The sequence below is a fragment of the Wyeomyia smithii genome, chromosome 2 (assembly GCF_029784165.1).
Source record: "Wyeomyia smithii strain HCP4-BCI-WySm-NY-G18 chromosome 2, ASM2978416v1, whole genome shotgun sequence".
Taxonomy (NCBI): Eukaryota; Metazoa; Arthropoda; class Insecta; order Diptera; family Culicidae; genus Wyeomyia; species Wyeomyia smithii.
Genome location: NC_073695.1, coordinates 173,118,374 through 173,128,000, shown reverse-complemented (window position 1 = coordinate 173,128,000; position 9,627 = coordinate 173,118,374).

Sequence of the window (9,627 nt, the reverse complement as noted above, 5' to 3'; positions counted from 1 at the left end):
CTCATCTTCATATGTTTCCCTATGAGTGAACCTATGTAACGGCTTCGAAATTATTTTCATAATGAGATTTATATAATATATTGAATTCGATTAGAGTTTAAAAAGACAAAAACATGTATCATGATAACGTAAATATTGTTGGATTTGGTTTATGAGGAAAAAGAGTTGATTCTGATTCAGACGCATTGCGAGAAATTCTGTGCTTCTTCAATAACAACGACACGCTTGTGCCTTGTTAAAGAAATGTTGTTCGCACAAAGAAACATTACACAATATCGTTGAGTGTAATCGGAGTTCCTTCGAGTACTGTTCAATATATTTCTAAAAAGAAAATTTATGGAGAGTCTGCATATAAAAAAATACTAAATCACAGAACAAACCAACTGATGCTGTCTGCAGATTCTGTAACATTTGTAACTAAAATCCTTCTTATTACAGTGTTTGTCCCACGTCACCATTTCATACAACCCTAGGGCTGTATACCTTGTAGTATTTTGGATATATATTGCCTCTTGTATTTTTGTACGTTTTTCACAGACCCTGGAGGGGGGGGGGGGGTTATCGAATGCTACGTTTTTTTCGAGGGAGGGTTTAAAGTTTTGCGACCGAATGCTACGAGGGGGGAGGGGGGTTTGAAAACCATAAAACAATGCTACGTCATTTAAGTATGTTCCCTTATTGGAAATGGCAGGCAATTCTACTAGAGAAAACGGGAGGACTAGAATCATCGGCGAATGGTTATCCGAAATGATGATAATTGAACAAATTTGCAGGTTTGTTACTGTTGTGAAATATGATAGCACCTTTTGGTGCTCTACAATTGTATGATTGAAGTAGTTAAGATTTTTCATCAGGTGTAACAGACGGAAAACCGCAAATTTCAGCATTTGCAAGCCAAGGAAAATTCAACATTGCCTCAAGAACGTGTTGGTGGCCCTGAGGAGGGCCGGATGTAATTTATACTTGTTCTCGTGCTGGATGGCAGCAGATAACAGAAATGCAGCACTTACGCTATTGCGTCTTAAAACAAAACGGATATAGTTTGACATACCAGCAGAATTTCGACCTTCATACTCATGTCTACCATCGGCAATATCAAACACGCAACAAACTGCTTTCATTTGACACGGGTACGGGAACATTTTCTTTTTTTAAGCCGCGCAACACGACACAATACATGTTGTTTTGCTACCTTTAAGGGCTATTCCCACTGCTTCCGTTCCGGGGCCGGGCCGGATCCGGGCCGTGTCCGTGTCCCGTCCGGGACTTTAATGCATTCACACTGCGCCGTGTACGAACCGTGCCTGCGCTGCGCTCTGGCTGAGAAATGTTGATGTGTGTATGTGAAAGAACGTCTTCCTCATTTTTTCATACCGCAGTTCACTCCGCGCGAAATATTTCACTACAACATACACGCATCCACCCGAGTGCCTCCCGTGCACTCTCCGGCCAACACAAAGTATCGTCGGCAACGATAGTTTTCCTCTCGCACGGCGGCAGCACGACGGCAACTCAACGCTGCCCCGGTCTGGGCACGGCGCGTCGGTGTGAATGCGTTCATAAGAACGCATGCAATCAATCTCAAACGAGCCCGGACGACACACGGAACAGCCACGGCCCGGTCCCGGCCCGGTCCCGGAACGGAAGCAGTGGGAATAGCCCTTTAAGAGAACTCTATCGGTCCGGCTCGACAGAATGTCCACAAGAAATCATTTTTGTATATCCTTATTACGAAAAGGAGACAAACTGTAGGAATTGGAAATAAAGACGGGGCTTGTCAAAATCGCACGCTATGATATATCGGATATCGCACGCTATCTGACCATGAAGCATTTATGCTATGATTGAATGAAAATTGCAATTGCAGCAATCGGCCTTTTTGACGTAAAATTACGTCTTGCGGCAAAATAATATAGGAAAAATATACGGAAAAATATACCGCTTCACACCATTAAATTGATTAACTCTAATCGAGTGTATTTCCAAAGATATTGCAGAAAATTTATTGACATAAGACAGGCTGTCGTAATACTACGTTAACCTTGCGGTCGTATCTTATAAACAACCTCTCCAACTTTTTTTAAGACATTTGGCATCGAAAAAAAAAGTTTCGATTTTCCCAATTTCATGTACTCCTCCTCCCTTGGTGGATTTTCGAGGATCGACAAATCACAACTTTGAGCGCTTTGAGGCACTCTTAAGTCATGTCCGATTGAGCTGAAATTTTGCATAGATGGTTTTTTAGGCCAGCCGTTCTCAACCTTTCTTTGTCCGCGTACCCCTTGGCAATATTTTTCAAAATAATTGTACCCCCTGGCTTCTAATGTTCTGGCAGAGTGGGAGAAAGCAGTGGTAGATCACGTTGTGGTAGTCTAGTCAAGGTTTCAAATTGGACTATAGTTTGTTTCACTGCTACAGTCATGTTTTGAGAGCAAGTTTGAACAACAACGGAAGTATTACAAAAAAACATTGCTTTGTCCGCCATTACTGATTTTTCTTTCGCGTACCCCCTAGAGGCTCTCGCGTACCCCTAGGGGTACGCGTACCCCAGGTTGAGAACCGCTGTTTTAGGCCAATGAACAAAATATACATACGGTTTTTGAAAAACGATGATAATTTTTTTCCCATACAGTCATCGCCGCCCTAACTGCCCAAATCGGAAAATACTTTTCCACAAAATGAAGATCCACTTTTATATAACTGGTAACACGATTAGTCGATTCTGTCAAGTGACGCTTAGTTGGGAAAAAGGCGTGGTCGGAAGAAGATCGTCGTAAATTGATTTGCGATTTTTGTGAGCGAAATAAAGGAAAATCTAAAAGTGAAGTGTTCCACTAGTCTAAAGATCTTGGATATAGAAAAAAAAACATTTATATACATTATTGACAAACTCTTCGAGAATGGAAATATTTTCAAAAGAAAATCTGATTGCGGACGAAAATGCACTTTGCAAGAGAGCAAAGTTCGAGCGAAGTTGAGAGCGCTTGATTCAAAAACGGTGAACAAGTATCTGCATGAAATGGGTTTAAAACTTTAAATATGAGTACCATAAAAATGACGAAGTAGTGTTTTGGCAATACCTTGTATTGTCAAACTATGCTAATGCAACTTTAGCGGATTGGCGGCAAGGCAATATCGGGTTTATTCCGAAAGGGTACAACTCTCAAAATGTGCCACAGCTGCAGTCTATTGAAACTTTCTGAGCAAATTTGAAGCGAATGGTCTACCATAAAGGTTACAGAGCAAAAAACGTTGATTGTTTGATAGAAAAATCAAGAAGGAACTCAAAACAATTGAAACATCCGGAATTCAGGAAGCTATAAAGCAAGTACCCCAGAGGATCAGGAAATCAGCGCGATGTGGAGCTGAGTTTTTCCTATAAGGTTTGTTAATGAGTTACATTACTTGAATAAACAAACAAGTATAGAAAAATAAGTTGTGCAAGATTTTAATTTGGAATTGAAAGTTTGTTCGGATTTTTTCCTCATGCGTTAGCATATACCCATTTTCTTCAAAATATGATGATTGAAATTACGCACATTCATAGAAATGCTAATGAAGAAACCTGTAAGCCTGCTGTTTGTGATTTCAACGTTATGAGTTTGACTTTCACTGGGCCTTTCTGGATTCCGGAAACATTACCCGGTCTAGTGGGCTCCGTTCTGGTCCGGTCCGGAATTAAATCGGACATTGAAGCCGTAAAAGCCAGGTCCCATATTGAACATAACTATTGATATACAGTCACGTTTTTTAAGCGGTTTTTTTTAACGCGGATTTTTTTACGAGGTTTTTTTACGCGGATTTTTGAATTAACGTGTTTTTTACGCGATACCGCGCTAATTGAAAAAAAAAACACGGGTTTTCAAGTTAACGCAGGTTGGGAACCAAAAACTAGTATTTATTTATTGAGAAAAAGACTTAGTTAAAAACACACCCTTCGCCCTCCGAAAGATCCGAAATAACCGTCAAAGAGGACAATTTGGTCGTAAAACGTCTCGGTTTTTTTCAAAAATCTTTCTTGGTGGTTTATATTACGCGATTTTTTTAATTGCCACGGTTTTTCACGCGGATTATTGAAATAACGCGTTTTTTTACCCGGATTTTCGAAACAACGTGGTTTTTTTACACGGTTGTTTTTAAGATCCCCCGCGTAAAAAAAAACCTGACTGTGGACGAAAAAATGAAGGGGGGCACCAAAATAAGTTTTCGCCTGCAGCTCAAATCAGTCTTCGTCCGTCCCTGAGTTTAGCTCAAAGTTGCAGGGATTTCGCGTCATTAAAAATAACACTGGTCGACAAGATAAAAAAGTGCATTCCAAAAGCTCAAACCGGAAAAAAGATTATAGCTCTTCAACCATTCCTGTGAATTTTGGTGCCCCTAGCCATTACCAAAACGTATCAACTCACGTGAGAGTGTGAAACTCATTTTAGTCTCTGGAAAAACGGTAATGGCTAGGGTTGAATATCTGTAAACTTTAATTTTTTCCTGGTTTGAGCTTTTAAATGCACCTGTGTTGATAATCAGACCCGTGTTTTTTTGTTGAGTCGTAAGTCGTTTCATTTTCAAAAACTAATAACTTTTAAACCAGTTGATCGATTTTTTATGTTTTTGGGTCAAAATAAAATTTTCTGGTTTTAGAAAGAATACTAAAGAAATATGTGTACTTTTTGAAGCAGAAATTCCTGAATTTTCTATAATTTGTATCATGTTTTTTAATTGGATTTAATAAAATACAAAAAATAATATATGTTCAATTTTTTCAGAGTCAAATGTGGGCTTCAAAATAGAAATCAGAAAAAAGAATTATAAGTTTCCGTTAGACTCTACTAGAAACTACTAGATTTCTAGTAGAGTCTAACGAAAACTTATAATTCTTTTTTCTGATTTCTTAAATCACTCACTAAGACGCTCAATATAGATTTTTCAAATTTTAAATAGAGTCAAGAGATATTTTACGTTTGCCCAATAAAACGACGTACGATTAAAAAAGGCATATATTTTAAGAGAAACATCAATAACGACGTGAAAACGTGAATCGGCCTTTTTAACTATTCTTCGCCCCACGTTTTAACTAACTTTATCTTAGTGTCAAAAAAGGATCTAGTTTTCAGTTTTCTATTGAATTTAATTGTAGTCAGACGGTTAGTTAAACTATTTTGTATCAAAATGTGAAAATCACGAACACATCTCAAAATGCCATAACCAATTTAAATAAAATTGGTTTGGTTCAAAATTTATGGATAAAAACGAGCTAAAAGCCAGTTCAAAATCATATTATGTTTTGAATATATAAATTATAGTGAATAGTGATAGTTCGAAATGCAACCAAAACTATCAAAATTCAACGTTTCTTTCAAAAGTAATTTGAGTTTGCGTTTATGAAAATGAATCATGAATCGCCGTTAAAGAGAAATATACGAGTGTGTGTATGTATGTTTGTATGTGTAAATTCGTATATGTGATAATGTTTTTTTGGTATGCGTGTCTCGTATGTTCCTTTATTAGAGAGTATATATGTACGTGTCTGCAGTGTATACACATTAGGCAGGGAAACCAGATGTGCAGATTTGTCTGCGAATCGCAGATTTTCAGAATCCATGTGCAGATTTTTATTGATTCGCAAATATTGGCAGGTTTTCAATAGTTTCTGCAGATTTTTGTCAAAGTCTCCTTATATTTACGCAGACTTTCTCAAAATGTGTGCAGATTTTCGCAGACTTTTGCCTGCGTAAGCGAAATTTTTTCGAATCGCGGATAGATTTCATTCAGATTTCAAGCAGATTTGTCCGGTTTTTCGAGCAGTTGCAGACATTTTTCAAAAACATCTGGCATCTCTGGCATTGGGGTGGGGAATCGTTATATGCAAAAAACGAAACCTGATAGCAGAAAGCCAGAACCAAGTTTTTTTTTATTCTATTAGGAGCCCCAAACAATCCTAAATTTATCAGAGGTCGATTAGTTTAGTCTCTGCTTGGCGCATTGCATTTCAAATTTATATGGAGATTTGTATGGAAAAGCCAACGTTTTTGCGTTTTCCTTTCTGAAGAGCTAAAAGTGGCTCAAACCATAGGTTTCATGATTTCAAATGGTAGGTTTTTTGATGCCTAGCAACTTGGCCGAAGATATTAAAGAGCAAGGGTGTCCCAAAAAAAACTGAAGCTGTTCAAAGTTGAGTATGTCGAAATTTATGTTGCAAATCATGTTTTCTGCCAACACTGCCAGTGTACCGGCGTTAATCAGATTTCCATCAGAACTAGGGATACCATCTGGTCGAAGGTAGAAATCAGGACATTCTTTTTCGGCACAAATTTGATCTAAGCCTAAGACCTCCTAGCTTGTCACGAGGAACGATACTGGCCTAACAAGCAGGTTGTCAAAGCTTCAAAAACCAACCTGGAAAAGACTGTTAGTATTAATAGAATCACAGCGTTAGCCCCGCAATTGTCCTGTATACTAATAGTTATAGATTTGAAAAGGCAGATGGATGAGTAGTATGATTGTTAGAGAGGCACACTGTAGCAGTGGAAAAATATGACATCGGGAGGTTCAATTTTGTTGAAACCGCGGGGCATTTTAAAGGCATGTGAGAGTTTCGCGGGACGAATTTTATTAAAACGCGGGTCTGTTTCGTCATTTCACAATTACTAGATGTTTGACGATTTCACAACCTAGAAGGTTTCTCTCGTCACTTCGCTGAGATTGTATCCCGAAATCGTAAGAGATACGCTACGAAATTGACTTTTTCAAGAAAATTAGGACAAATGGTTGAATAAAAAAATGAATCAGGACGCTCGAATAGAATCACAAAATCAAGACATGTCCTGCTAAATCAGGACGGATGGTATCCCTAATCAGAAGTAACCTCTGCAACACGTTGTAGATTCTACCTATGCCTAGAATATTGACCTAAATTTGTTTGTTTGATCCAGCTGAGTGTATAAACTCGTTACGACAGGTTATTTCTGATGGGAATCCTATTGATGCCGGTACATTGGTAATGTTGACAGAAAACAAGATTTTCTGCATTTAAATCGACATACTCAACTTTGAACAGCTCTAGCTCTTCTTAGGAGCATCCTAGCTCTTCAGTGCCTTCTGCAAAGTTGTTAGACATCTAAAATACTATACTTTTACATAATGTAGTGCATAATTAGATCATTATTGAGCTCTCTAGAAAGGTAAATGAAAAAAGTAGGTTTTCCCATATAAATTTTCATACAAATTCGAAATGCAATGCGCCAAGCGGAGACAAAACCAATCGACTTCCGGTAAGTTTACGTTTGTTTGGGGCCCCAAAAGAAGCCAAAAAAACTTGGTTCTGGAAAATCGATCACTTTTCCCCACCCTAATACATATGTTCGTATGAACGTTTGCATGTTCGTTTTAACGAAATTTACAACTATTTTCGTAAAAATGTTATATCTCGAGATTGGCTCTATTAGGCGTCGTACACAAATTACGTAACGCTAAAAAACTAGATTTCAGACCCCCTCCCCCCTATGTAACGATAGGTAACGTTTGACATAACTCCCCCTCTAAAATTATGTAACGCTGATCAGCCTGACCCCCCCACCGGAATTTTCAATTTCGAGCAAATATCAGAGTTGCGTAGCTGTCTCTACTACCCCCCTCCCCTCCCCCCTACGTAACAATAAGTAACGCTGACTCAACTCCCCTCCCTCCCCTTCATGCGTTACGTAATTTGTGTACGACGCCTTTCCTATGGATGATAAGTGTTTCTCACGTAAAATTTTCCGAGAAATACGATGAAATTATAAATTTACAACTATTTTCGTCAAAATTACCTCTGGATGATAAGTGTTTCTCACGTAAAATTTTCCCAGAAATACGATGAAATTGTCAAATTTAAAACAAAAATGGTTACATTCACCAAAAAATGCAAATTTAGTGTTTGAATACAAAATAATTTATCTGGCAGCACTTCCGGTCAAAAATAATATTTTTTCAATTGGGTTGTTTAGCTATTCACGGATTCTGATTTTTATATATCAGCTAAAAAAGTGAAATTTTTTGAGCAAAATGTGATATTTTTTAATTTTATATCATTATCTTTCGATTTTTAAATGAAAAATAAAAATCGCTCCTACAATGACAGTTGGTATATGGACGAACTGTCATTGTAGCGATTTCGAACAGATTTCGAGCAGTTTTAATTCGTGATTTAAAAATTGAAGGACAACAATAGAAAATATTTGAAAATCAAGTTTTGCTTAAAAAATGCAGCTCTTTTAGATGATATGAACAACTGATATAGCTAAACAACCCAATTGACGTTTATGTGGTAATGAACTTCAAAAAATAAAAGATTTCAAATGAGAAAGGCCAAATAACACCGCTTGGCGGATTAATTTTCATAGAATGGCAGCCACCACCGGCTAACTGTATTTTTTTTACCATTTAAGCCCTGTTTAGAGTTCTAAGTGAAGTGAAAGTTCACTCCATGCATGCATACAATAGTTGCAGTAGCGAAAATTTGACTTTTCTGCGCGGTCATGTCAAAATGACAGTTCCGTTTAATTTTCGCTTCGCACGATATGTTAACTCGTGGATTTCGCTTCACATGCACTGTAAACTACAGGCTGGTGAAGTACTTGTGCGGTTTACAACCAGGCTTTCACGACTGATTTCGCTAGTGAAAATTTACGCTTTTTCACTTGTCTTATTGTTAACTTCTCTTGGAACTGTGTGTATCACCCATACTGTACCCATACTTTTGTTATTTTTTCTTCGATGTGTTGATAGATGTTATGCTATACTAAAAGCATATACAAACAGACGTGCCTCTTCGAAAAAAAAATCCTGTAAAATCTTCGTCCTTATTCGAAACGTTACACTCATGCGCCACCATGTGAGCTTATTGCCTACTTACTTATTTTCGTAAAACGGTTTTTGTCTTTGCTAATGGGTGTGCACGCTTACTTAAATCAACACCAGCGGCATTACTGACGGTTTTTGTCTTGGATAATAATTTTTACACGCTTGCTTATAGCGACACTAGCGGCATTATTGCCCACTAAGCAAAATTTTAAAATAAACATTATTTTTCTGGTCGATGAAATTGTCATCGAGTGGCACGTCTATTTGTCTGTGCTAAAAGTATTGTGAGTTTCACTGAAACTTGTTCGCCGCGCTATAAACCGCAACTCTGAAACCAAATGCCCTTTCTGGTTGCCGAGTTGATTTTATTTTCTTCGGGACACTGTAAGCAACAGGCTAAATTAAATCTACCTGTTTTGGCAACCCTTTCCAAAATCAGAACAAACTTCGATTCTGGCAGCACACTGAAGGCGGCAGCAGGGGTGCCAGGTTTACAGTTTAATCTAATATAAATTGATATCATAATGCTTAAAACAGAAACCACAAAGTGAGTATATGATCCGATAGATTTTCCCCTGGTGACTAGTAATCCTTTTTAGTCTCCACTGTCTCCAGCAGTGATTTCTTCAAAGATTTTCCCGATACTTTAACAATGAAGGTTGATGCAAATGAAAACAGCATACATCTGGCAACTCAGCGCGGCCTTTGATTCAAGCGCGGTGTTTGGATTAGACCGCGTTCAGTTTGGGGCAAATCTCTTAATACTTGCCCGGTGGTTGGTCACATGTC